This window comes from Lepisosteus platostomus, chromosome 26, assembly GCF_059453375.1.
Source record: "Lepisosteus platostomus isolate fLepPlt1 chromosome 26, fLepPlt1.hap1, whole genome shotgun sequence".
NCBI lineage: Eukaryota > Metazoa > Chordata > Actinopteri > Semionotiformes > Lepisosteidae > Lepisosteus > Lepisosteus platostomus.
The window spans coordinates 3,933,440-3,960,464 of NC_142636.1; the positions used below are offsets into that span (position 1 = coordinate 3,933,440).

Below are 27,025 nucleotides of genomic sequence, written 5' to 3' on the forward strand. Positions count from 1 at the left end.
ACAAGTTAACCACCAGCTCCACCGGCGCCCGGCTAGCTCAGTCGGTAGAGCATGAGACTCTTAATCTCAGGGTCGTGGGTTCGAGCCCCACGTTGGGCGGTGCCCGTCTCCTTATTAACAAAGTTTCCCGCTCATCCTTGAACCTCTTACACCTCGATGGTACCGAGCACTGCGTTTTAATGCACAGGTGTGATCAAACCGAGATGAAAAGGGCGTATCTAGCTCCTTGCCCGAGAGATAAATCAAAGGTTCCGCAGATAATCCCTTGGCTCCGGTCACCCGGACGCAGATAGGAGCTGCAGCCATCATAACTTGTATGAAAACTAAGAAGAGCTCCTGTCTATTTACAGTTTCATTTACTCTAGCGTTTCCTTAAACATCTGTGTGTACGAAGGCTAAGAAATTGGAGAGCTATTCTAATACAATAACTATTAGGAATCTTTTCGGCATAACAGTTTCACTGTGATTTTGCAGGTAACACGTACGTTGGGAAAACATTTTGAACGCGATCAATAACCGCACTGGAAAAATGTGGGAAAGAAAGGGCGAAAAGCGACTCTTCAACATGTGGAAATATCTTCCTGAGCGGAGCCCTCTTCTCGAAGCTCAACACTCTGCAAGAGTCACTTCTCCCAACTTGCGCCCGCAGGTTTCCGTAGTGTGCCTGCAAAGAGCCATCCGCTTGAGACAGGTGCACCTCCCGATTTCATTGAACTAAGCTAGATGCACAATTTCTAATGCAGCCTTCATCACAATAGACAGTTCATTTCTCGAAAGCTTGTCGTAAAAAAAGGAAACAAAGAACGAAAACGTATAGCTGACAATCTTCTGAAGATGCAGATTCAGCTTTGGGGAAATGGACATTTTATGTATGCAGATGCTTTTCAAGCGCTGGTTTTAGAACGTCGCTGTGCTTCCAGCATCCTTTTCAGCCTTCTAAACTGGCTACCGAGGTGCCGATCACATTGTAAAGCGGTTGAGAGGCCGGAGCTGCTCAAACCGCTCTTGCCGTTTCCCATCAATCAAAAGCACTATGTTGTTTCTTTGTATGGAAAGCTTTTCAAGTCTGGCATCGACACGCACCTTTCCTGAAACGTCCAAAAGGTGAATGCTTCGCAAAGAAATCCAGTCTACCTTCAGGGGGCATGATGTTGAAATCGGAATGAGCCCTGGGTGGGCTTGAAGCAGCAGCTGTTCAGTTAACAGCTGCACAGAAACGCACCCCGCTTGCTTTGTATCATTCGCAAGTTTCTGGTTAAAGAGTAAAAAAGGCTGGAATTCTTCTGCCAGCCGGCAGGATTTCTTCTGCACTCACCCAGAAAAGCCAAGAATTGTATTTCATCTTTCGCAAGCTGTATTTTCCAGGAGGAGAATGAATACTTGCATTAAACTGAATCAAGCCGACAGAGACGCACAGCCGTTGTTTTTCTCCATGGGAAGTTTTTCGTTAAGGAAAAACACCGTTGTCATTTTCTTGCCAGCCGGCGGTATTTCTTGTGCAGCGATGAGCCAGATTTGTATTTCGTATTTCGCAAGTTGTGTGAATTTCTTGAAGTTGAAAGTGAATTCGCTCCAGAAAAGAAATGTCCAGTCGCATGAAAGCCGTGGCTGTTTGTTAAACCGCAGGACCTGAGCTTGCGTTCTGTTTCTCATGGCGTTCGCAAAGGCGATTCCTGCCTTTAAAACTGCTGTGTCTGCGACTGAAAGTGGCGTGTGGCGCAGCTTCTAAAGTCTTGTTGACGCTCCTCGATGTTGCTTTCTCTCTGCCTAAGGAAGTTCGATTGTCGCGTCGGAACGGGGAGACCTAATCCTTCCAGCTTTAAGCCACCCTTCAGTCTTCTGAAGGGTGTCCGAGTGCTAGCATGTCATTTGGCTTTTTTTCTGGGGAAACGGAGAGCGACATTGAAAAAGGTTACCTCCGCCGCCTCGCCCTCCGTGTTAAATGATCGCAAGCCGGCGGCGGCGGCGCTCCCTGTAGTCGTGGCCGAGCGGTTAAGGCGATGGGCTAGAAAGCCATTGGGGTCTCCCCGCGTCGGCTCGAATCCTGCCGACTACGGCGCCCTTCTCCTGTCGCTTCGGCCTGCCCAGAAAAAGGCGGAGTGCTGTTTCTCTCTTCCTGCTTCTTGTACAAACGCTAAATCGCTTGGACCTGCTGCCTTGGAAGTAATGTCTTCAACATCCACCAGTGACATTTCACAGCTGGAAGCACACAGCCACGCTTTTGGCATTGGCATGTCTTGCGCCCTACTTCCAGCCTTTGAAGACCTAATTATTCAAACTGAAAGAACCGGCTGAATGAGTGTTTGCAGTGCACCAGGAGGAGCAGGGACCATAGCATTGGAGGGGTGAGGATGGCGCAGATGGAAACGTTTTCATGCGCTCCTCTGGGAGGAATGAAAAGAAAAGACGAAACCGGAAACAGTAGTAGCCGCAAGAGGAAGTGTCTTCAAGCGCCAAGCAAGCGCTCCTCGTTAGTATAGTGGTGCGTATCCCCGCCTGTCACGTGGGAGACCAGGGATGGATTGCTTGACGGCGAGCCAGGTTGCTTTTCTCCCATCAGATTCCAACCGCTAATGCTAACGCAGTGTGTGGGAGCTTACATGCTTTTCCTTTCCCGTCTTTTTCGGACGACTGTTCCAAAGGGGTAACCTGAAGGAATAGGGGCCTGAAGACACGAGGCATTCTTAAACCAGCACTGGGCTGCACGGCCTTCTGTTGTGATCAGGTTATATTCGAGTCAAAAAGCCAGAGCATCCGCTTCCATCCTATGGAGCACGAGCTAAATCGGAAGAGGCAGGGGATACACCTACGCCTATCGGCGCACGTTCCCTGCGTCAGGCTGCTTCACCCATTTGCACCCGACTGGAGACGGCACTGAGCAAGCTTTTTGTCAGGAGTGGGATTCGAACCCACGCCTCCAGGGGAGACTGCGACCTGAACGCAGCGCCTTAGACCGCTCGGCCATCCTGACGCGGGCCCCCTGTCCCGGGGCGGTCTGATGAGCCACCGCGATCCCACTACGCTCCTCGAGTATCGCACTGTTATTAATACTACAGTGTGACTCCAGCATTAAAATGTTTGGAAAATGTGTCGGCTTTTATAATCCAGTGTAGAGCAGCATGTGATGATTTGTGCTACAACACCAAGCGCTCAAAGTGACGTCTGCGTTTGTCGTTGAAACTTTCAACTCTTTCATCACTTATGTAGGAAATAAAAAGAGCAGTTGTGCGCCACACGCAGAGAGGCCGTCAGCAGAGTGGCGCAGCGGAAGCGTGCTGGGCCCATAACCCAGAGGTCGATGGATCGAAACCATCCTCTGCTACATGTGTCCTATGCACGATTCCTAAGCATGCCATTGGGTTAGCAAAGTGCCTTCAAATAGTCTGCATCTCCCTTTCTTTAAATTCTGTCCTGAGTTTCTCTCTCGTGTGTGTTTGTGCAAGCTTGACACTTGCGGGACTCTTTAATCTTCACCAATACGGAGATGACCAAATGTGTCTTCGGTTGTTCTGAGGTCTTTGATAGTTTCTTTGAAAGCTTCAACTGAACCTCGAAATCGAAGCAGTTATGTTTATATTGATTTCTCGCGTTAATCATTACGAACCAGGAACAGCCAGCACACTCGGTCGCATTAGTAATTATGTCACGTCTCTACTTAGCAGAGCATTCAAAGGCCCACTGGAAGTAGTAAAGCACTAAAACACTGCAAAACTGAACTCGGGAAAATCATACTGGGAGCTCTGAGCGATGTCTGCATCCAAGCCATCCAATACGGACTCTGAAACCTTGGAATATCAACACTATGATGCGCTACCTTTTACCTGGAGCAAAACGATGGAATTAGAAGAATGCTTACCGCAGGATACAACTGTGCCGCTGTTATTTGGAGCACGGTTTTCACTTGCATGAAAACTACAGCAGAACGTAGAAGGATGATCACTGAGGAGTCCACGCGGGCATGCTGAGGAGATTGTAGGTCGTACATTTCAATGATTACTGACATTTGCGCTGCTGGAGGTACAGTAATCAACAAAGAACAGGGTGTGCTACTCTCGAATCCGGTCAGCACATGATGAAAAGCCAGGAAGTATACCTTGTCAAATTGCCGTCAACAGGGACAAGTTAACCACCAGCTCCACCGGCGCCCGGCTAGCTCAGTCGGTAGAGCATGAGACTCTTAATCTCAGGGTCGTGGGTTCGAGCCCCACGTTGGGCGGTGCCCGTCTCCTTATTAACAAAGTTTCCCGCTCATCCTTGAACCTCTTACACCTCGATGGTACCGAGCACTGCGTTTTAATGCACAGGTGTGATCAAACCGAGATGAAAAGGGCGTATCTAGCTCCTTGCCCGAGAGATAAATCAAAGGTTCCGCAGATAATCCCTTGGCTCCGGTCACCCGGACGCAGATAGGAGCTGCAGCCATCATAACTTGTATGAAAACTAAGAAGAGCTCCTGTCTATTTACAGTTTCATTTACTCTAGCGTTTCCTTAAACATTGTGTGTACGAAGGCTAAGAAATTGGAGAGCTATTCTAATACAATAACTATTAGGAATCTTTTCGGCATAACAGTTTCACTGTGATTTTGCAGGTAACACGTACGTTGGGAAAACATTTTGAACGCGATCAATAACCGCACTGGAAAAATGTGGGAAAGAAAGGGCGAAAAGCGACTCTTCAACATGTGGAAATATCTTCCTGAGCGGAGCCCTCTTCTCGAAGCTCAACACTCTGCAAGAGTCACTTCTCCCAACTTGCGCCCGCAGGTTTCCGTAGTGTGCCTGCAAAGAGCCATCCGCTTGAGACAGGTGCACCTCCCGATTTCATTGAACTAAGCTAGATGCACAATTTCTAATGCAGCCTTCATCACAATAGACAGTTCATTTCTCGAAAGCTTGTCGTAAAAAAAGGAAACAAAGAACGAAAACGTATAGCTGACAATCTTCTGAAGATGCAGATTCAGCTTTGGGGAAATGGACATTTTATGTATGCAGATGCTTTTCAAGCGCTGGTTTTAGAACGTCGCTGTGCTTCCAGCATCCTTTTCAGCCTTCTAAACTGGCTACCGAGGTGCCGATCACATTGTAAAGCGGTTGAGAGGCCGGAGCTGCTCAAACCGCTCTTGCCGTTTCCCATCAATCAAAAGCACTATGTTGTTTCTTTGTATGGAAAGCTTTTCAAGTCTGGCATCGACACGCACCTTTCCTGAAACGTCCAAAAGGTGAATGCTTCGCAAAGAAATCCAGTCTACCTTCAGGGGGCATGATGTTGAAATCGGAATGAGCCCTGGGTGGGCTTGAAGCAGCAGCTGTTCAGTTAACAGCTGCACAGAAACGCACCCCGCTTGCTTTGTATCATTCGCAAGTTTCTGGTTAAAGAGTAAAAAAGGCTGGAATTCTTCTGCCAGCCGGCAGGATTTCTTCTGCACTCACCCAGAAAAGCCAAGAATTGTATTTCATCTTTCGCAAGCTGTATTTTCCAGGAGGAGAATGAATACTTGCATTAAACTGAATCAAGCCGACAGAGACGCACAGCCGTTGTTTTTCTCCATGGGAAGTTTTTCGTTAAGGAAAAACACCGTTGTCATTTTCTTGCCAGCCGGCGGTATTTCTTGTGCAGCGATGAGCCAGATTTGTATTTCGTATTTCGCAAGTTGTGTGAATTTCTTGAAGTTGAAAGTGAATTCGCTCCAGAAAAGAAATGTCCAGTCGCATGAAAGCCGTGGCTGTTTGTTAAACCGCAGGACCTGAGCTTGCGTTCTGTTTCTCATGGCGTTCGCAAAGGCGATTCCTGCCTTTAAAACTGCTGTGTCTGCGACTGAAAGTGGCGTGTGGCGCAGCTTCTAAAGTCTTGTTGACGCTCCTCGATGTTGCTTTCTCTCTGCCTAAGGAAGTTCGATTGTCGCGTCGGAACGGGGAGACCTAATCCTTCCAGCTTTAAGCCACCCTTCAGTCTTCTGAAGGGTGTCCGAGTGCTAGCATGTCATTTGGCTTTTTTTCTGGGGAAACGGAGAGCGACATTGAAAAAGGTTACCTCCGCCGCCTCGCCCTCCGTGTTAAATGATCGCAAGCCGGCGGCGGCGGCGCTCCCTGTAGTCGTGGCCGAGCGGTTAAGGCGATGGGCTAGAAAGCCATTGGGGTCTCCCCGCGTCGGCTCGAATCCTGCCGACTACGGCGCCCTTCTCCTGTCGCTTCGGCCTGCCCAGAAAAAGGCGGAGTGCTGTTTCTCTCTTCCTGCTTCTTGTACAAACGCTAAATCGCTTGGACCTGCTGCCTTGGAAGTAATGTCTTCAACATCCACCAGTGACATTTCACAGCTGGAAGCACACAGCCACGCTTTTGGCATTGGCATGTCTTGCGCCCTACTTCCAGCCTTTGAAGACCTAATTATTCAAACTGAAAGAACCGGCTGAATGAGTGTTTGCAGTGCACCAGGAGGAGCAGGGACCATAGCATTGGAGGGGTGAGGATGGCGCAGATGGAAACGTTTTCATGCGCTCCTCTGGGAGGAATGAAAAGAAAAGACGAAACCGGAAACAGTAGTAGCCGCAAGAGGAAGTGTCTTCAAGCGCCAAGCAAGCGCTCCTCGTTAGTATAGTGGTGCGTATCCCCGCCTGTCACGTGGGAGACCAGGGATGGATTGCTTGACGGCGAGCCAGGTTGCTTTTCTCCCATCAGATTCCAACCGCTAATGCTAACGCAGTGTGTGGGAGCTTACATGCTTTTCCTTTCCCGTCTTTTTCGGACGACTGTTCCAAAGGGGTAACCTGAAGGAATAGGGGCCTGAAGACACGAGGCATTCTTAAACCAGCACTGGGCTGCACGGCCTTCTGTTGTGATCAGGTTATATTCGAGTCAAAAAGCCAGAGCATCCGCTTCCATCCTATGGAGCACGAGCTAAATCGGAAGAGGCAGGGGATACACCTACGCCTATCGGCGCACGTTCCCTGCGTCAGGCTGCTTCACCCATTTGCACCCGACTGGAGACGGCACTGAGCAAGCTTTTTGTCAGGAGTGGGATTCGAACCCACGCCTCCAGGGGAGACTGCGACCTGAACGCAGCGCCTTAGACCGCTCGGCCATCCTGACGCGGGCCCCCTGTCCCGGGGCGGTCTGATGAGCCACCGCGATCCCACTACGCTCCTCGAGTATCGCACTGTTATTAATACTACAGTGTGACTCCAGCATTAAAATGTTTGGAAAATGTGTCGGCTTTTATAATCCAGTGTAGAGCAGCATGTGATGATTTGTGCTACAACACCAAGCGCTCAAAGTGACGTCTGCGTTTGTCGTTGAAACTTTCAACTCTTTCATCACTTATGTAGGAAATAAAAAGAGCAGTTGTGCGCCACACGCAGAGAGGCCGTCAGCAGAGTGGCGCAGCGGAAGCGTGCTGGGCCCATAACCCAGAGGTCGATGGATCGAAACCATCCTCTGCTACATGTGTCCTATGCACGATTCCTAAGCATGCCATTGGGTTAGCAAAGTGCCTTCAAATAGTCTGCATCTCCCTTTCTTTAAATTCTGTCCTGAGTTTCTCTCTCGTGTGTGTTTGTGCAAGCTTGACACTTGCGGGACTCTTTAATCTTCACCAATACGGAGATGACCAAATGTGTCTTCGGTTGTTCTGAGGTCTTTGATAGTTTCTTTGAAAGCTTCAACTGAACCTCGAAATCGAAGCAGTTATGTTTATATTGATTTCTCGCGTTAATCATTACGAACCAGGAACAGCCAGCACACTCGGTCGCATTAGTAATTATGTCACGTCTCTACTTAGCAGAGCATTCAAAGGCCCACTGGAAGTAGTAAAGCACTAAAACACTGCAAAACTGAACTCGGGAAAATCATACTGGGAGCTCTGAGCGATGTCTGCATCCAAGCCATCCAATACGGACTCTGAAACCTTGGAATATCAACACTATGATGCGCTACCTTTTACCTGGAGCAAAACGATGGAATTAGAAGAATGCTTACCGCAGGATACAACTGTGCCGCTGTTATTTGGAGCACGGTTTTCACTTGCATGAAAACTACAGCAGAACGTAGAAGGATGATCACTGAGGAGTCCACGCGGGCATGCTGAGGAGATTGTAGGTCGTACATTTCAATGATTACTGACATTTGCGCTGCTGGAGATACAGTAATCAACAAAGAACAGGGTGTGCTACTCTCGAATCCGGTCAGCACATGATGAAAAGCCAGGAAGTATACCTTGTCAAATTGCCGTCAACAGGGACAAGTTAACCACCAGCTCCACCGGCGCCCGGCTAGCTCAGTCGGTAGAGCATGAGACTCTTAATCTCAGGGTCGTGGGTTCGAGCCCCACGTTGGGCGGTGCCCGTCTCCTTATTAACAAAGTTTCCCGCTCATCCTTGAACCTCTTACACCTCGATGGTACCGAGCACTGCGTTTTAATGCACAGGTGTGATCAAACCGAGATGAAAAGGGCGTATCTAGCTCCTTGCCCGAGAGATAAATCAAAGGTTCCACAGATAATCCCTTGGCTCCGGTCACCCGGACGCAGATAGGAGCTGCAGCCATCATAACTTGTATGAAAACTAAGAAGAGCTCCTGTCTATTTACAGTTTCATTTACTCTAGCGTTTCCTTAAACATTGCGTGTACGAAGGCTAAGAAATTGGAGAGCTATTCTAATACAATAACTATTAGGAATCTTTTCGGCATAACAGTTTCACTGTGATTTTGCAGGTAACACGTACGTTGGGAAAACATTTTGAACGCGATCAATAACCGCACTGGAAAAATGTGGGAAAGAAAGGGCGAAAAGCGACTCTTCAACATGTGGAAATATCTTCCTGAGCGGAGCCCTCTTCTCGAAGCTCAACACTCTGCAAGAGTCACTTCTCCCAACTTGCGCCCGCAGGTTTCCGTAGTGTGCCTGCAAAGAGCCATCCGCTTGAGACAGGTGCACCTCCCGATTTCATTGAACTAAGCTAGATGCACAATTTCTAATGCAGCCTTCATCACAATAGACAGTTCATTTCTCGAAAGCTTGTCGTAAAAAAAGGAAACAAAGAACGAAAACGTATAGCTGACAATCTTCTGAAGATGCAGATTCAGCTTTGGGGAAATGGACATTTTATGTATGCAGATGCTTTTCAAGCGCTGGTTTTAGAACGTCGCTGTGCTTCCAGCATCCTTTTCAGCCTTCTAAACTGGCTACCGAGGTGCCGATCACATTGTAAAGCGGTTGAGAGGCCGGAGCTGCTCAAACCGCTCTTGCCGTTTCCCATCAATCAAAAGCACTATGTTGTTTCTTTGTATGGAAAGCTTTTCAAGTCTGGCATCGACACGCACCTTTCCTGAAACGTCCAAAAGGTGAATGCTTCGCAAAGAAATCCAGTCTACCTTCAGGGGGCATGATGTTGAAATCGGAATGAGCCCTGGGTGGGCTTGAAGCAGCAGCTGTTCAGTTAACAGCTGCACAGAAACGCACCCCGCTTGCTTTGTATCATTCGCAAGTTTCTGGTTAAAGAGTAAAAAAGGCTGGAATTCTTCTGCCAGCCGGCAGGATTTCTTCTGCACTCACCCAGAAAAGCCAAGAATTGTATTTCATCTTTCGCAAGCTGTATTTTCCAGGAGGAGAATGAATACTTGCATTAAACTGAATCAAGCCGACAGAGACGCACAGCCGTTGTTTTTCTCCATGGGAAGTTTTTCGTTAAGGAAAAACACCGTTGTCATTTTCTTGCCAGCCGGCGGTATTTCTTGTGCAGCGATGAGCCAGATTTGTATTTCGTATTTCGCAAGTTGTGTGAATTTCTTGAAGTTGAAAGTGAATTCGCTCCAGAAAAGAAATGTCCAGTCGCATGAAAGCCGTGGCTGTTTGTTAAACCGCAGGACCTGAGCTTGCGTTCTGTTTCTCATGGCGTTCGCAAAGGCGATTCCTGCCTTTAAAACTGCTGTGTCTGCGACTGAAAGTGGCGTGTGGCGCAGCTTCTAAAGTCTTGTTGACGCTCCTCGATGTTGCTTTCTCTCTGCCTAAGGAAGTTCGATTGTCGCGTCGGAACGGGGAGACCTAATCCTTCCAGCTTTAAGCCACCCTTCAGTCTTCTGAAGGGTGTCCGAGTGCTAGCATGTCATTTGGCTTTTTTTCTGGGGAAACGGAGAGCGACATTGAAAAAGGTTACCTCCGCCGCCTCGCCCTCCGTGTTAAATGATCGCAAGCCGGCGGCGGCGGCGCTCCCTGTAGTCGTGGCCGAGCGGTTAAGGCGATGGGCTAGAAAGCCATTGGGGTCTCCCCGCGTCGGCTCGAATCCTGCCCACTACGGCGCCCTTCTCCTGTCGCTTCGGCCTGCCCAGAAAAAGGCGGAGTGCTGTTTCTCTCTTCCTGCTTCTTGTACAAACGCTAAATCGCTTGGACCTGCTGCCTTGGAAGTAATGTCTTCAACATCCACCAGTGACATTTCACAGCTGGAAGCACACAGCCACGCTTTTGGCATTGGCATGTCTTGCGCCCTACTTCCAGCCTTTGAAGACCTAATTATTCAAACTGAAAGAACCGGCTGAATGAGTGTTTCCAGTGCACCAGGAGGAGCAGGGACCATAGCATTGGAGGGGTGAGGATGGCGCAGATGGAAACGTTTTCATGCGCTCCTCTGGGAGGAATGAAAAGAAAAGACGAAACCGGAAACAGTAGTAGCCGCAAGAGGAAGTGTCTTCAAGCGCCAAGCAAGCGCTCCTCGTTAGTATAGTGGTGCGTATCCCCGCCTGTCACGTGGGAGACCAGGGATGGATTGCTTGACGGCGAGCCAGGTTGCTTTTCTCCCATCAGATTCCAACCGCTAATGCTAACGCAGTGTGTGGGAGCTTACATGCTTTTCCTTTCCCGTCTTTTTCAGACGACTGTTCCAAAGGGGTAACCTGAAGGAATAGGGGCCTGAAGACACGAGGCATTCTTAAACCAGCACTGGGCTGCACGGCCTTCTGTTGTGATCAGGTTATATTCGAGTCAAAAAGCCAGAGCATCCGCTTCCATCCTATGGAGCACGAGCTAAATCGGAAGAGGCAGGGGATACACCTACGCCTATCGGCGCACGTTCCCTGCGTCAGGCTGCTTCACCCATTTGCACCCATTTGCACCCGACTGGAGACGGCACTGAGCAAGCTTTTTGTCAGGAGTGGGATTCGAACCCACGCCTCCAGGGGAGACTGCGACCTGAACGCAGCGCCTTAGACCGCTCGGCCATCCTGACGCGGGCCCCCTGTCCCGGGGCGGTCTGATGAGCCACCGCGATCCCACTACGCTCCTCGAGTATCGCACTGTTATTAATACTACAGTGTGACTCCAGCATTAAAATGTTTGGAAAATGTGTCGGCTTTTATAATCCAGTGTAGAGCAGCATGTGATGATTTGTGCTACAACACCAAGCGCTCAAAGTGACGTCTGCGTTTGTCGTTGAAACTTTCAACTCTTTCATCACTTATGTAGGAAATAAAAAGAGCAGTTGTGCGCCACACGCAGAGAGGCCGTCAGCAGAGTGGCGCAGCGGAAGCGTGCTGGGCCCATAACCCAGAGGTCGATGGATCGAAACCATCCTCTGCTACATGTGTCCTATGCACGATTCCTAAGCATGCCATTGGGTTAGCAAAGTGCCTTCAAATAGTCTGCATCTCCCTTTCTTTAAATTCTGTCCTGAGTTTCTCTCTCGTGTGTGTTTGTGCAAGCTTGACACTTGCGGGACTCTTTAATCTTCACCAATACGGAGATGACCAAATGTGTCTTCGGTTGTTCTGAGGTCTTTGATAGTTTCTTTGAAAGCTTCAACTGAACCTCGAAATCGAAGCAGTTATGTTTATATTGATTTCTCGCGTTAATCATTACGAACCAGGAACAGCCAGCACACTCGGTCGCATTAGTAATTATGTCACGTCTCTACTTAGCAGAGCATTCAAAGGCCCACTGGAAGTAGTAAAGCACTAAAACACTGCAAAACTGAACTCGGGAAAATCATACTGGGAGCTCTGAGCGATGTCTGCATCCAAGCCATCCAATACGGACTCTGAAACCTTGGAATATCAACACTATGATGCGCTACCTTTTACCTGGAGCAAAACGATGGAATTAGAAGAATGCTTACCGCAGGATACAACTGTGCCGCTGTTATTGGGAGCACGGTTTTCACTTGCATGAAAACTACAGCAGAACGTAGAAGGATGATCACTGAGGAGTCCACGCGGGCATGCTGAGGAGATTGTAGGTCGTACATTTCAATGATTACTGACATTTGCGCTGCTGGAGGTACAGTAATCAACAAAGAACAGGGTGTGCTACTCTCGAATCCGGTCAGCACATGATGAAAAGCCAGGAAGTATACCTTGTCAAATTGCCGTCAACAGGGACAAGTTAACCACCAGCTCCACCGGCGCCCGGCTAGCTCAGTCGGTAGAGCATGAGACTCTTAATCTCAGGGTCGTGGGTTCGAGCCCCACGTTGGGCGGTGCCCGTCTCCTTATTAACAAAGTTTCCCGCTCATCCTTGAACCTCTTACACCTCGATGGTACCGAGCACTGCGTTTTAATGCACAGGTGTGATCAAACCGAGATGAAAAGGGCGTATCTAGCTCCTTGCCCGAGAGATAAATCAAAGGTTCCGCAGATAATCCCTTGGCTCCGGTCACCCGGACGCAGATAGGAGCTGCAGCCATCATAACTTGTATGAAAACTAAGAAGAGCTCCTGTCTATTTACAGTTTCATTTACTCTAGCGTTTCCTTAAACATTGCGTGTACGAAGGCTAAGAAATTGGAGAGCTATTCTAATACAATAACTATTAGGAATCTTTTCGGCATAACAGTTTCACTGTGATTTTGCAGGTAACACGTACGTTGGGAAAACATTTTGAACGCGATCAATAACCGCACTGGAAAAATGTGGGAAAGAAAGGGCGAAAAGCGACTCTTCAACATGTGGAAATATCTTCCTGAGCGGAGCCCTCTTCTCGAAGCTCAACACTCTGCAAGAGTCACTTCTCCCAACTTGCGCCCGCAGGTTTCCGTAGTGTGCCTGCAAAGAGCCATCCGCTTGAGACAGGTGCACCTCCCGATTTCATTGAACTAAGCTAGATGCACAATTTCTAATGCAGCCTTCATCACAATAGACAGTTCATTTCTCGAAAGCTTGTCGTAAAAAAAGGAAACAAAGAACGAAAACGTATAGCTGACAATCTTCTGAAGATGCAGATTCAGCTTTGGGGAAATGGACATTTTATGTATGCAGATGCTTTTCAAGCGCTGGTTTTAGAACGTCGCTGTGCTTCCAGCATCCTTTTCAGCCTTCTAAACTGGCTACCGAGGTGCCGATCACATTGTAAAGCGGTTGAGAGGCCGGAGCTGCTCAAACCGCTCTTGCCGTTTCCCATCAATCAAAAGCACTATGTTGTTTCTTTGTATGGAAAGCTTTTCAAGTCTGGCATCGACACGCACCTTTCCTGAAACGTCCAAAAGGTGAATGCTTCGCAAAGAAATCCAGTCTACCTTCAGGGGGCATGATGTTGAAATCGGAATGAGCCCTGGGTGGGCTTGAAGCAGCAGCTGTTCAGTTAACAGCTGCACAGAAACGCACCCCGCTTGCTTTGTATCATTCGCAAGTTTCTGGTTAAAGAGTAAAAAAGGCTGGAATTCTTCTGCCAGCCGGCAGGATTTCTTCTGCACTCACCCAGAAAAGCCAAGAATTGTATTTCATCTTTCGCAAGCTGTATTTTCCAGGAGGAGAATGAATACTTGCATTAAACTGAATCAAGCCGACAGAGACGCACAGCCGTTGTTTTTCTCCATGGGAAGTTTTTCGTTAAGGAAAAACACCGTTGTCATTTTCTTGCCAGCCGGCGGTATTTCTTGTGCAGCGATGAGCCAGATTTGTATTTCGTATTTCGCAAGTTGTGTGAATTTCTTGAAGTTGAAAGTGAATTCGCTCCAGAAAAGAAATGTCCAGTCGCATGAAAGCCGTGGCTGTTTGTTAAACCGCAGGACCTGAGCTTGCGTTCTGTTTCTCATGGCGTTCGCAAAGGCGATTCCTGCCTTTAAAACTGCTGTGTCTGCGACTGAAAGTGGCGTGTGGCGCAGCTTCTAAAGTCTTGTTGACGCTCCTCGATGTTGCTTTCTCTCTGCCTAAGGAAGTTCGATTGTCGCGTCGGAACGGGGAGACCTAATCCTTCCAGCTTTAAGCCACCCTTCAGTCTTCTGAAGGGTGTCCGAGTGCTAGCATGTCATTTGGCTTTTTTTCTGGGGAAACGGAGAGCGACATTGAAAAAGGTTACCTCCGCCGCCTCGCCCTCCGTGTTAAATGATCGCAAGCCGGCGGCGGCGGCGCTCCCTGTAGTCATGGCCGAGCGGTTAAGGCGATGGGCTAGAAAGCCATTGGGGTCTCCCCGCGTCGGCTCGAATCCTGCCGACTACGGCGCCCTTCTCCTGTCGCTTCGGCCTGCCCAGAAAAAGGCGGAGTGCTGTTTCTCTCTTCCTGCTTCTTGTACAAACGCTAAATCGCTTGGACCTGCTGCCTTGGAAGTAATGTCTTCAACATCCACCAGTGACATTTCACAGCTGGAAGCACACAGCCACGCTTTTGGCATTGGCATGTCTTGCGCCCTACTTCCAGCCTTTGAAGACCTAATTATTCAAACTGAAAGAACCGGCTGAATGAGTGTTTGCAGTGCACCAGGAGGAGCAGGGACCATAGCATTGGAGGGGTGAGGATGGCGCAGATGGAAACGTTTTCATGCGCTCCTCTGGGAGGAATGAAAAGAAAAGACGAAACCGGAAACAGTAGTAGCCGCAAGAGGAAGTGTCTTCAAGCGCCAAGCAAGCGCTCCTCGTTAGTATAGTGGTGCGTATCCCCGCCTGTCACGTGGGAGACCAGGGATGGATTGCTTGACGGCGAGCCAGGTTGCTTTTCTCCCATCAGATTCCAACCGCTAATGCTAACGCAGTGTGTGGGAGCTTACATGCTTTTCCTTTCCCGTCTTTTTCGGACGACTGTTCCAAAGGGGTAACCTGAAGGAATAGGGGCCTGAAGACACGAGGCATTCTTAAACCAGCACTGGGCTGCACGGCCTTCTGTTGTGATCAGGTTATATTCGAGTCAAAAAGCCAGAGCATCCGCTTCTATCCTATGGAGCACGAGCTAAATCGGAAGAGGCAGGGGATACACCTACGCCTATCGGCGCACGTTCCCTGCGTCAGGCTGCTTCACCCATTTGCACCCGACTGGAGACGGCACTGAGCAAGCTTTTTGTCAGGAGTGGGATTCGAACCCACGCCTCCAGGGGAGACTGCGACCTGAACGCAGCACCTTAGACCGCTCAGCCATCCTGACGCGGGCCCCCTGTCCCGGGGCGGTCTGATGAGCCACCGCGATCCCACTACGCTCCTCGAGTATCGCACTGTTATTAATACTACAGTGTGACTCCAGCATTAAAATGTTTGGAAAATGTGTCGGCTTTTATAATCCAGTGTAGAGCAGCATGTGATGATTTGTGCTACAACACCAAGCGCTCAAAGTGACGTCTGCGTTTGTCGTTGAAACTTTCAACTCTTTCATCACTTATGTAGGAAATAAAAAGAGCAGTTGTGCGCCACACGCAGAGAGGCCGTCAGCAGAGTGGCGCAGCGGAAGCGTGCTGGGCCCATAACCCAGAGGTCGATGGATCGAAACCATCCTCTGCTACATGTGTCCTATGCACGATTCCTAAGCATGCCATTGGGTTAGCAAAGTGCCTTCAAATAGTCTGCATCTCCCTTTCTTTAAATTCTGTCCTGAGTTTCTCTCTCGTGTGTGTTTGTGCAAGCTTGACACTTGCGGGACTCTTTAATCTTCACCAATACGGAGATGACCAAATGTGTCTTCGGTTGTTCTGAGGTCTTTGATAGTTTCTTTGAAAGCTTCAACTGAACCTCGAAATCGAAGCAGTTATGTTTATATTGATTTCTCGCGTTAATCATTACGAACCAGGAACAGCCAGCACACTCGGTCGCATTAGTAATTATGTCACGTCTCTACTTAGCAGAGCATTCAAAGGCCCACTGGAAGTAGTAAAGCACTAAAACACTGCAAAACTGAACTCGGGAAAATCATACTGGGAGCTCTGAGCGATGTCTGCATCCAAGCCATCCAATACGGACTCTGAAACCTTGGAATATCAACACTATGATGCGCTACCTTTTACCTGGAGCAAAACGATGGAATTAGAAGAATGCTTACCGCAGGATACAACTGTGCCGCTGTTATTTGGAGCACGGTTTTCACTTGCATGAAAACTACAGCAGAACGTAGAAGGATGATCACTGAGGAGTCCACGCGGGCATGCTGAGGAGATTGTAGGTCGTACATTTCAATGATTACTGACATTTGCGCTGCTGGAGGTACAGTAATCAACAAAGAACAGGGTGTGCTACTCTCGAATCCGGTCAGCACATGATGAAAAGCCAGGAAGTATACCTTGTCAAATTGCCGTCAACAGGGACAAGTTAACCACCAGCTCCACCGGCGCCCGGCTAGCTCAGTCGGTAGAGCATGAGACTCTTAATCTCAGGGTCGTGGGTTCGAGCCCCACGTTGGGCGGTGCCCGTCTCCTTATTAACAAAGTTTCCCGCTCATCCTTGAACCTCTTACACCTCGATGGTACCGAGCACTGCGTTTTAATGCACAGGTGTGATCAAACCGAGATGAAAAGGGCGTATCTAGCTCCTTGCCCGAAAGATAAATCAAAGGTTCCGCAGATAATCCCTTGGCTCCGGTCACCCGGACGCAGATAGGAGCTGCAGCCATCATAACTTGTATGAAAACTAAGAAGAGCTCCTGTCTATTTACAGTTTCATTTACTCTAGCGTTTCCTTAAACATTGCGTGTACGAAGGCTAAGAAATTGGAGAGCTATTCTAATACAATAACTATTAGGAATCTTTTCGGCATAACAGTTTCACTGTGATTTTGCAGGTAACACGTACGTTGGGAAAACATTTTGAACGCGATCAATAACCGCACTGGAAAAATGTGGGAAAGAAAGGGCGAAAAGCGACTCTTCAACATGTGGAAATATCTTCCTGAGCGGAGCCCTCTTCTCGAAGCTCAACACTCTGCAAGAGTCACTTCTCCCAACTTGCGCCCGCAGGTTTCCGTAGTGTGCCTGCAAAGAGCCATCCGCTTGAGACAGGTGCACCTCCCGATTTCATTGAACTAAGCTAGATGCACAATTTCTAATGCAGCCTTCATCACAATAGACAGTTCATTTCTCGAAAGCTTGTCGTAAAAAAAGGAAACAAAGAACGAAAACGTATAGCTGACAATCTTCTGAAGATGCAGATTCAGCTTTGGGGAAATGGACATTTTATGTATGCAGATGCTTTTCAAGCGCTGGTTTTAGAACGTCGCTGTGCTTCCAGCATCCTTTTCAGCCTTCTAAACTGGCTACCGAGGTGCCGATCACATTGTAAAGCGGTTGAGAGGCCGGAGCTGCTCAAACCGCTCTTGCCGTTTCCCATCAATCAAAAGCACTATGTTGTTTCTTTGTATGGAAAGCTTTTCAAGTCTGGCATCGACACGCACCTTTCCTGAAACGTCCAAAAGGTGAATGCTTCGCAAAGAAATCCAGTCTACCTTCAGGGGGCATGATGTTGAAATCGGAATGAGCCCTGGGTGGGCTTGAAGCAGCAGCTGTTCAGTTAACAGCTGCACAGAAACGCACCCCGCTTGCTTTGTATCATTCGCAAGTTTCTGGTTAAAGAGTAAAAAAGGCTGGAATTCTTCTGCCAGCCGGCAGGATTTCTTCTGCACTCACCCAGAAAAGCCAAGAATTGTATTTCATCTTTCGCAAGCTGTATTTTCCAGGAGGAGAATGAATACTTGCATTAAACTGAATCAAGCCGACAGAGACGCACAGCCGTTGTTTTTCTCCATGGGAAGTTTTTCGTTAAGGAAAAACACCGTTGTCATTTTCTTGCCAGCCGGCGGTATTTCTTGTGCAGCGATGAGCCAGATTTGTATTTCGTATTTCGCAAGTTGTGTGAATTTCTTGAAGTTGAAAGTGAATTCGCTCCAGAAAAGAAATGTCCAGTCGCATGAAAGCCGTGGCTGTTTGTTAAACCGCAGGACCTGAGCTTGTGTTCTGTTTCTCATGGCGTTCGCAAAGGCGATTCCTGCCTTTAAAACTGCTGTGTCTGCGACTGAAAGTGGCGTGTGGCGCAGCTTCTAAAGTCTTGTTGACGCTCCTCGATGTTGCTTTCTCTCTGCCTAAGGAAGTTCGATTGTCGCGTCGGAACGGGGAGACCTAATCCTTCCAGCTTTAAGCCACCCTTCAGTCTTCTGAAGGGTGTCCGAGTGCTAGCATGTCATTTGGCTTTTTTTCTGGGGAAACGGAGAGCGACATTGAAAAAGGTTACCTCCGCCGCCTCGCCCTCCGTGTTAAATGATCGCAAGCCGGCGGCGGCGGCGCTCCCTGTAGTCGTGGCCGAGCGGTTAAGGCGATGGGCTAGAAAGCCATTGGGGTCTCCCCGCGTCGGCTCGAATCCTGCCGACTACGGCGCCCTTCTCCTGTCGCTTCGGCCTGCCCAGAAAAAGGCGGAGTGCTGTTTCTCTCTTCCTGCTTCTTGTACAAACGCTAAATCGCTTGGACCTGCTGCCTTGGAAGTAATGTCTTCAACATCCACCAGTGACATTTCACAGCTGGAAGCACACAGCCACGCTTTTGGCATTGGCATGTCTTGCGCCCTACTTCCAGCCTTTGAAGACCTAATTATTCAAACTGAAAGAACCGGCTGAATGAGTGTTTGCAGTGCACCAGGAGGAGCAGGGACCATAGCATTGGAGGGGTGAGGATGGCGCAGATGGAAACGTTTTCATGCGCTCCTCTGGGAGGAATGAAAAGAAAAGACGAAACCGGAAACAGTAGTAGCCGCAAGAGGAAGTGTCTTCAAGCGCCAAGCAAGCGCTCCTCGTTAGTATAGTGGTGCGTATCCCCGCCTGTCACGTGGGAGACCAGGGATGGATTGCTTGACGGCGAGCCAGGTTGCTTTTCTCCCATCAGATTCCAACCGCTAATGCTAACGCAGTGTGTGGGAGCTTACATGCTTTTCCTTTCCCGTCTTTTTCGGACGACTGTTCCAAAGGGGTAACCTGAAGGAATAGGGGCCTGAAGACACGAGGCATTCTTAAACCAGCACTGGGCTGCACGGCCTTCTGTTGTGATCAGGTTATATTCGAGTCAAAAAGCCAGAGCATCCGCTTCCATCCTATGGAGCACGAGCTAAATCGGAAGAGGCAGGGGATACACCTACGCCTATCGGCGCACGTTCCCTGCGTCAGGCTGCTTCACCCATTTGCACCCGACTGGAGACGGCACTGAGCAAGCTTTTTGTCAGGAGTGGGATTCGAACCCACGCCTCCAGGGGAGACTGCGACCTGAACGCAGCGCCTTAGACCGCTCGGCCATCCTGACGCGGGCCCCCTGTCCCGGGGCGGTCTGATGAGCCACCGCGATCCCACTACGCTCCTCGAGTATCGCACTGTTATTAATACTACAGTGTGACTCCAGCATTAAAATGTTTGGAAAATGTGTCGGCTTTTATAATCCAGTGTAGAGCAGCATGTGATGATTTGTGCTACAACACCAAGCGCTCAAAGTGACGTCTGCGTTTGTCGTTGAAACTTTCAACTCTTTCATCACTTATGTAGGAAATAAAAAGAGCAGTTGTGCGCCACACGCAGAGAGGCCGTCAGCAGAGTGGCGCAGCGGAAGCGTGCTGGGCCCATAACCCAGAGGTCGATGGATCGAAACCATCCTCTGCTACATGTGTCCTATGCACGATTCCTAAGCATGCCATTGGGTTAGCAAAGTGCCTTCAAATAGTCTGCATCTCCCTTTCTTTAAATTCTGTCCTGAGTTTCTCTCTCGTGTGTGTTTGTGCAAGCTTGACACTTGCGGGACTCTTTAATCTTCACCAATACGGAGATGACCAAATGTGTCTTCGGTTGTTCTGAGGTCTTTGATAGTTTCTTTGAAAGCTTCAACTGAACCTCGAAATCGAAGCAGTTATGTTTATATTGATTTCTCGCGTTAATCATTACGAACCAGGAACAGCCAGCACACTCGGTCGCATTAGTAATTATGTCACGTCTCTACTTAGCAGAGCATTCAAAGGCCCACTGGAAGTAGTAAAGCACTAAAACACTGCAAAACTGAACTCGGGAAAATCATACTGGGAGCTCTGAGCGATGTCTGCATCCAAGCCATCCAATACGGACTCTGAAACCTTGGAATATCAACACTATGATGCGCTACCTTTTACCTGGAGCAAAACGATGGAATTAGAAGAATGCTTACCGCAGGATACAACTGTGCCGCTGTTATTTGGAGCACGGTTTTCACTTGCATGAAAACTACAGCAGAACGTAGAAGGATGATCACTGAGGAGTCCACGCGGGCATGCTGAGGAGATTGTAGGTCGTACATTTCAATGATTACTGACATTTGCGCTGCTGGAGGTACAGTAATCAACAAAGAACAGGGTGTGCTACTCTCGAATCCGGTCAGCACATGATGAAAAGCCAGGAAGTATACCTTGTCAAATTGCCGTCAACAGGGACAAGTTAACCACCAGCTCCACCGGCGCCCGGCTAGCTCAGTCGGTAGAGCATGAGACTCTTAATCTCAGGGTCGTGGGTTCGAGCCCCACGTTGGGCGGTGCCCGTCTCCTTATTAACAAAGTTTCCCGCTCATCCTTGAACCTCTTACACCTCGATGGTACCGAGCACTGCGTTTTAATGCACAGGTGTGATCAAACCGAGATGAAAAGGGCGTATCTAGCTCCTTGCCCGAGAGATAAATCAAAGGTTCCGCAGATAATCCCTTGGCTCCGGTCACCCGGACGCAGATAGGAGCTGCAGCCATCATAACTTGTATGAAAACTAAGAAGAGCTCCTGTCTATTTACAGTTTCATTTACTCTAGCGTTTCCTTAAACATTGCGTGTACGAAGGCTAAGAAATTGGAGAGCTATTCTAATACAATAACTATTAGGAATCTTTTCGCCATAACAGTTTCACTGTGATTTTGCAGGTAACACGTACGTTGGGAAAACATTTTGAACGCGATCAATAACCGCACTGGAAAAATGTGGGAAAGAAAGGGCGAAAAGCGACTCTTCAACATGTGGAAATATCTTCCTGAGCGGAGCCCTCTTCTCGAAGCTCAACACTCTGCAAGAGTCACTTCTCCCAACTTGCGCCCGCAGGTTTCCGTAGTGTGCCTGCAAAGAGCCATCCGCTTGAGACAGGTGCACCTCCCGATTTCATTGAACTAAGCTAGATGCACAATTTCTAATGCAGCCTTCATCACAATAGACAGTTCATTTCTCGAAAGCTTGTCGTAAAAAAAGGAAACAAAGAACGAAAACGTATAGCTGACAATCTTCTGAAGATGCAGATTCAGCTTTGGGGAAATGGACATTTTATGTATGCAGATGCTTTTCAAGCGCTGGTTTTAGAACGTCGCTGTGCTTCCAGCATCCTTTTCAGCCTTCTAAACTGGCTACCGAGGTGCCGATCACATTGTAAAGCGGTTGAGAGGCCGGAGCTGCTCAAACCGCTCTTGCCGTTTCCCATCAATCAAAAGCACTATGTTGTTTCTTTGTATGGAAAGCTTTTCAAGTCTGGCATCGACACGCACCTTTCCTGAAACGTCCAAAAGGTGAATGCTTCGCAAAGAAATCCAGTCTACCTTCAGGGGGCATGATGTTGAAATCGGAATGAGCCCTGGGTGGGCTTGAAGCAGCAGCTGTTCAGTTAACAGCTGCACAGAAACGCACCCCGCTTGCTTTGTATCATTCGCAAGTTTCTGGTTAAAGAGTAAAAAAGGCTGGAATTCTTCTGCCAGCCGGCAGGATTTCTTCTGCACTCACCCAGAAAAGCCAAGAATTGTATTTCATCTTTCGCAAGCTGTATTTTCCAGGAGGAGAATGAATACTTGCATTAAACTGAATCAAGCCGACAGAGACGCACAGCCGTTGTTTTTCTCCATGGGAAGTTTTTCGTTAAGGAAAAACACCGTTGTCATTTTCTTGCCAGCCGGCGGTATTTCTTGTGCAGCGATGAGCCAGATTTGTATTTCGTATTTCGCAAGTTGTGTGAATTTCTTGAAGTTGAAAGTGAATTCGCTCCAGAAAAGAAATGTCCAGTCGCATGAAAGCCGTGGCTGTTTGTTAAACCGCAGGACCTGAGCTTGCGTTCTGTTTCTCATGGCGTTCGCAAAGGCGATTCCTGCCTTTAAAACTGCTGTGTCTGCGACTGAAAGTGGCGTGTGGCGCAGCTTCTAAAGTCTTGTTGACGCTCCTCGATGTTGCTTTCTCTCTGCCTAAGGAAGTTCGATTGTCGCGTCGGAACGGGGAGACCTAATCCTTCCAGCTTTAAGCCACCCTTCAGTCTTCTGAAGGGTGTCCGGGTGCTAGCATGTCATTTGGCTTTTTTTCTGGGGAAACGGAGAGCGACATTGAAAAAGGTTACCTCCGCCGCCTCGCCCTCCGTGTTAAATGATCGCAAGCCGGCGGCGGCGGCGCTCCCTGTAGTCGTGGCCGAGCGGTTAAGGCGATGGGCTAGAAAGCCATTGGGGTCTCCCCGCGTCGGCTCGAATCCTGCCGACTACGGCGCCCTTCTCCTGTCGCTTCGGCCTGCCCAGAAAAAGGCGGAGTGCTGTTTCTCTCTTCCTGCTTCTTGTACAAACGCTAAATCGCTTGGACCTGCTGCCTTGGAAGTAATGTCTTCAACATCCACCAGTGACATTTCACAGCTGGAAGCACACAGCCACGCTTTTGGCATTGGCATGTCTTGCGCCCTACTTCCAGCCTTTGAAGACCTAATTATTCAAACTGAAAGAACCGGCTGAATGAGTGTTTGCAGTGCACCAGGAGGAGCAGGGACCATAGCATTGGAGGGGTGAGGATGGCGCAGATGGAAACGTTTTCATGCGCTCCTCTGGGAGGAATGAAAAGAAAAGACGAAACCGGAAACAGTAGTAGCCGCAAGAGGAAGTGTCTTCAAGCGCCAAGCAAGCGCTCCTCGTTAGTATAGTGGTGCGTATCCCCGCCTGTCACGTGGGAGACCAGGGATGGATTGCTTGACGGCGAGCCAGGTTGCTTTTCTCCCATCAGATTCCAACCGCTAATGCTAACGCAGTGTGTGGGAGCTTACATGCTTTTCCTTTCCCGTCTTTTTCGGACGACTGTTCCAAAGGGGTAACCTGAAGGAATAGGGGCCTGAAGACACGAGGCATTCTTAAACCAGCACTGGGCTGCACGGCCTTCTGTTGTGATCAGGTTATATTCGAGTCAAAAAGCCAGAGCATCCGCTTCCATCCTATGGAGCACGAGCTAAATCGGAAGAGGCAGGGGATACATCTACGCCTATCAGCGCACGTTCCCTGCGTCAGGCTGCTTCACCCATTTGCACCCGAGTGGAGACAGCACTGAGCAAGCTTTTTGTCAGGAGTGGGATTCGAACCCACGCCTCCAGGGGAGACTGCGACCTGAACGCAGCGCCTTAGACCGCTCGGCCATCCTGACGCGGGCCCCCTGTCCCGGGGCGGTCTGATGAGCCACCGCGATCCCACTACGCTCCTCGAGTATCGCACTGTTATTAATACTACAGTGTGACTCCAGCATTAAAATGTTTGGAAAATGTGTCGGCTTTTATAATCCAGTGTAGAGCAGCATGTGATGATTTGTGCTACAACACCAAGCGCTCAAAGTGACGTCTGCGTTTGTCGTTGAAACTTTCAACTCTTTCATCACTTATGTAGGAAATAAAAAGAGCAGTTGTGCGCCACACGCAGAGAGGCCGTCAGCAGAGTGGCGCAGCGGAAGTGTGCTGGGCCCATAAACCAGAGGTCGATGGATCGAAACCATCCTCTGCTACATGTGTCCTATGCACGATTCATAAGCATGCCATTGGGTTAGCAAAGTGCCTTCAAATAGTCTGCATCTCCCTTTCTTTAAATTCTGTCCTGAGTTTCTCTCTCGTGTGTGTTTGTGCAAGCTTGACACTTGCGGGACTCTTTAATCTTCACCAATACGGAGTTGACCAAATGTGTCTTCGGTTGTTCTGAGGTCTTTGATAGTTTCTTTGAAAGCTTCAACTGAACCTCGAAATCGAAGCAGTTATGTTTATATTGATTTCTCGCGTTAATCATTACGAACCAGGAACAGCCAGCACACTCGGTCGCATTAGTAATTATGTCACGTCTCTACTTAGCAGAGCATTCAAAGGCCCACTGGAAGTAGTAAAGCACTAAAACACTGCAAAACTGAACTCGGGAAAATCATACTGGGAGCTCTGAGCGATGTCTGCATCCAAGCCATCCAATACGGACTCTGAAACCTTGGAATATCAACACTATGATGCGCTACCTTTTACCTGGAGCAAAACGATGGAATTAGAAGAATGCTTACCGCAGGATACAACTGTGCCGCTGTTATTTGGAGCACGGTTTTCACTTGCATGAAAACTACAGCAGAACGTAGAAGGATGATCACTGAGGAGTCCACGCGGGCATGCTGAGGAGATTGTAGGTCGTACATTTCAATGATTACTGACATTTGCGCTGCTGGAGGTACAGTAATCAACAAAGAACAGGGTGTGCTACTCTCGAATCCGGTCAGCACATGATGAAAAGCCAGGAAGTATACCTTGTCAAATTGCCGTCAACAGGGACAAGTTAACCACCAGCTCCACCGGCGCCCGGCTAGCTCAGTCGGTAGAGCATGAGACTCTTAATCTCAGGGTCGTGGGTTCGAGCCCCACGTTGGGCGGTGCCCGTCTCCTTATTAACAAAGTTTCCCGCTCATCCTTGAACCTCTTACACCTCGATGGTACCGAGCACTGCGTTTTAATGCACAGGTGTGATCAAACCGAGATGAAAAGGGCGTATCTAGCTCCTTGCCCGAGAGATAAATCAAAGGTTCCGCAGATAATCCCTTGGCTCCGGTCACCCGGACGCAGATAGGAGCTGCAGCCATCATAACTTGTATGAAAACTAAGAAGAGCTCCTGTCTATTTACAGTTTCATTTACTCTAGCGTTTCCTTAAACATTGCGTGTACGAAGACTAAGAAATTGGAGAGCTATTCTAATACAATAACTATTAGGAATCTTTTCGGCATAACAGTTTCACTGTGATTTTGCAGGTAACACGTACGTTGGGAAAACATTTTGAACGCGATCAATAACCGCACTGGAAAAATGTGGGAAAGAAAGGGCGAAAAGCGACTCTTCAACATGTGGAAATATCTTCCTGAGCGGAGCCCTCTTCTCGAAGCTCAACACTCTGCAAGAGTCACTTCTCCCAACTTGCGCCCGCAGGTTTCCGTAGTGTGCCTGCAAAGAGCCATCCGCTTGAGACAGGTGCACCTCCCGATTTCATTGAACTAAGCTAGATGCACAATTTCTAATGCAGCCTTCATCACAATAGACAGTTCATTTCTCGAAAGCTTGTCGTAAAAAAAGGAAACAAAGAACGAAAACGTATAGCTGACAATCTTCTGAAGATGCAGATTCAGCTTTGGGGAAATGGACATTTTATGTATGCAGATGCTTTTCAAGCGCTGGTTTTAGAACGTCGCTGTGCTTCCAGCATCCTTTTCAGCCTTCTAAACTGGCTACCGAGGTGCCGATCACATTGTAAAGCGGTTGAGAGGCCGGAGCTGCTCAAACCGCTCTTGCCGTTTCCCATCAATCAAAAGCACTATGTTGTTTCTTTGTATGGAAAGCTTTTCAAGTCTGGCATCGACACGCACCTTTCCTGAAACGTCCAAAAGGTGAATGCTTCGCAAAGAAATCCAGTCTACCTTCAGGGGGCATGATGTTGAAATCGGAATGAGCCCTGGGTGGGCTTGAAGCAGCAGCTGTTCAGTTAACAGCTGCACAGAAACGCACCCCGCTTGCTTTGTATCATTCGCAAGTTTCTGGTTAAAGAGTAAAAAAGGCTGGAATTCTTCTGCCAGCCGGCAGGATTTCTTCTGCACTCACCCAGAAAAGCCAAGAATTGTATTTCATCTTTCGCAAGCTGTATTTTCCAGGAGGAGAATGAATACTTGCATTAAACTGAATCAAGCCGACAGAGACGCACAGCCGTTGTTTTTCTCCATGGGAAGTTTTTCGTTAAGGAAAAACACCGTTGTCATTTTCTTGCCAGCCGGCGGTATTTCTTGTGCAGCGATGAGCCAGATTTGTATTTCGTATTTCGCAAGTTGTGTGAATTTCTTGAAGTTGAAAGTGAATTCGCTCCAGAAAAGAAATGTCGCTTGAAAGCCGTGGCTGTTTGTTAAACCGCAGGACCTGAGCTTGCGTTCTGTTTCTCATGGCGTTCGCAAAGGCGATTCCTGCCTTTAAAACTGCTGTGTCTGCGACTGAAAGTGGCGTGTGGCGCAGCTTCTAAAGTCTTGTTGACGCTCCTCGATGTTGCTTTCTCTCTGCCTAAGGAAGTTCGATTGTCGCGTCGGAACGGGGAGACCTAATCCTTCCAGCTTTAAGCCACCCTTCAGTCTTCTGAAGGGTGTCCGAGTGCTAGCATGTCATTTGGCTTTTTTTGGGGGGAAACGGAGAGCGACATTGAAAATGGTTACCACCGCCGCCTCGCCCTCCGTGTTAAATGATCTCAAGCCGGCGGCGGTGGCGCTCCCTGTAGTCGTGGCCGAGCGGTTAAGGCGATGGGCTAGAAAGCCATTGGGGTCTCCCCGCGTCGGCTCGAATCCTGCCGACTACGGCGCCCTTCTCCTGGCGCTTCGGCCTGCCCAGAACAAGGCGGAGTGCCGTTTCTCTCTTCCTGCTTCTTGTACAAACGCTAAATCGCTTGGACCTGCTACCTTGGAAGTAATGTCTTCAACGTCCACCAGTGACATTTCACAGCTGGAAGCACACAGCCTCGCTTTTGGCATTGGCATGTCTTGCGCCCTACTTCCAGCCTTTGAAGACCTAATTATTCAAACTGAAAGAACCGGCTGAATGAGTGTTTGCAGTGCACCAGGAGGAGC

General features: G+C 48.8%; 13 non-coding genes across 13 annotated transcripts; 7 read left to right on the forward strand and 6 right to left on the reverse strand.

Moving 5' to 3' along the window:
- Positions 1-26: 26 nt before the first annotated feature.
- trnak-cuu (transfer RNA lysine (anticodon CUU)) lies at positions 27-99 on the forward strand. The gene has a single exon. It is a non-coding gene; the product is annotated as a tRNA-Lys (tRNA).
- A 2,789-nt stretch (positions 100-2,888) lies between these two features.
- On the reverse strand, positions 2,889-2,971 carry trnal-cag (transfer RNA leucine (anticodon CAG)). The gene has a single exon. It is a non-coding gene; the product is annotated as a tRNA-Leu (tRNA).
- A 1,172-nt stretch (positions 2,972-4,143) lies between these two features.
- Positions 4,144-4,216, forward strand: trnak-cuu (transfer RNA lysine (anticodon CUU)). The gene has a single exon. It is a non-coding gene; the product is annotated as a tRNA-Lys (tRNA).
- Positions 4,217-7,004: 2,788 nt separating this feature from the next.
- On the reverse strand, positions 7,005-7,087 carry trnal-cag (transfer RNA leucine (anticodon CAG)). The gene has a single exon. It is a non-coding gene; the product is annotated as a tRNA-Leu (tRNA).
- A 1,172-nt stretch (positions 7,088-8,259) lies between these two features.
- Positions 8,260-8,332, forward strand: trnak-cuu (transfer RNA lysine (anticodon CUU)). Its single transcript has one exon. It is a non-coding gene; the product is annotated as a tRNA-Lys (tRNA).
- Positions 8,333-11,130: 2,798 nt separating this feature from the next.
- On the reverse strand, positions 11,131-11,213 carry trnal-cag (transfer RNA leucine (anticodon CAG)). Its single transcript has one exon. It is a non-coding gene; the product is annotated as a tRNA-Leu (tRNA).
- Positions 11,214-12,385: 1,172 nt separating this feature from the next.
- On the forward strand, positions 12,386-12,458 carry trnak-cuu (transfer RNA lysine (anticodon CUU)). The gene has a single exon. It is a non-coding gene; the product is annotated as a tRNA-Lys (tRNA).
- A 2,788-nt stretch (positions 12,459-15,246) lies between these two features.
- trnal-cag (transfer RNA leucine (anticodon CAG)) lies at positions 15,247-15,329 on the reverse strand. Its single transcript has one exon. It is a non-coding gene; the product is annotated as a tRNA-Leu (tRNA).
- Positions 15,330-16,501: 1,172 nt separating this feature from the next.
- trnak-cuu (transfer RNA lysine (anticodon CUU)) lies at positions 16,502-16,574 on the forward strand. The gene has a single exon. It is a non-coding gene; the product is annotated as a tRNA-Lys (tRNA).
- Positions 16,575-19,362: 2,788 nt separating this feature from the next.
- On the reverse strand, positions 19,363-19,445 carry trnal-cag (transfer RNA leucine (anticodon CAG)). Its single transcript has one exon. It is a non-coding gene; the product is annotated as a tRNA-Leu (tRNA).
- Positions 19,446-20,617: 1,172 nt separating this feature from the next.
- On the forward strand, positions 20,618-20,690 carry trnak-cuu (transfer RNA lysine (anticodon CUU)). The gene has a single exon. It is a non-coding gene; the product is annotated as a tRNA-Lys (tRNA).
- Positions 20,691-23,478: 2,788 nt separating this feature from the next.
- trnal-cag (transfer RNA leucine (anticodon CAG)) lies at positions 23,479-23,561 on the reverse strand. The gene has a single exon. It is a non-coding gene; the product is annotated as a tRNA-Leu (tRNA).
- A 1,172-nt stretch (positions 23,562-24,733) lies between these two features.
- trnak-cuu (transfer RNA lysine (anticodon CUU)) lies at positions 24,734-24,806 on the forward strand. The gene has a single exon. It is a non-coding gene; the product is annotated as a tRNA-Lys (tRNA).
- The last annotated feature ends 2,219 nt before the right edge of the window (positions 24,807-27,025 follow it).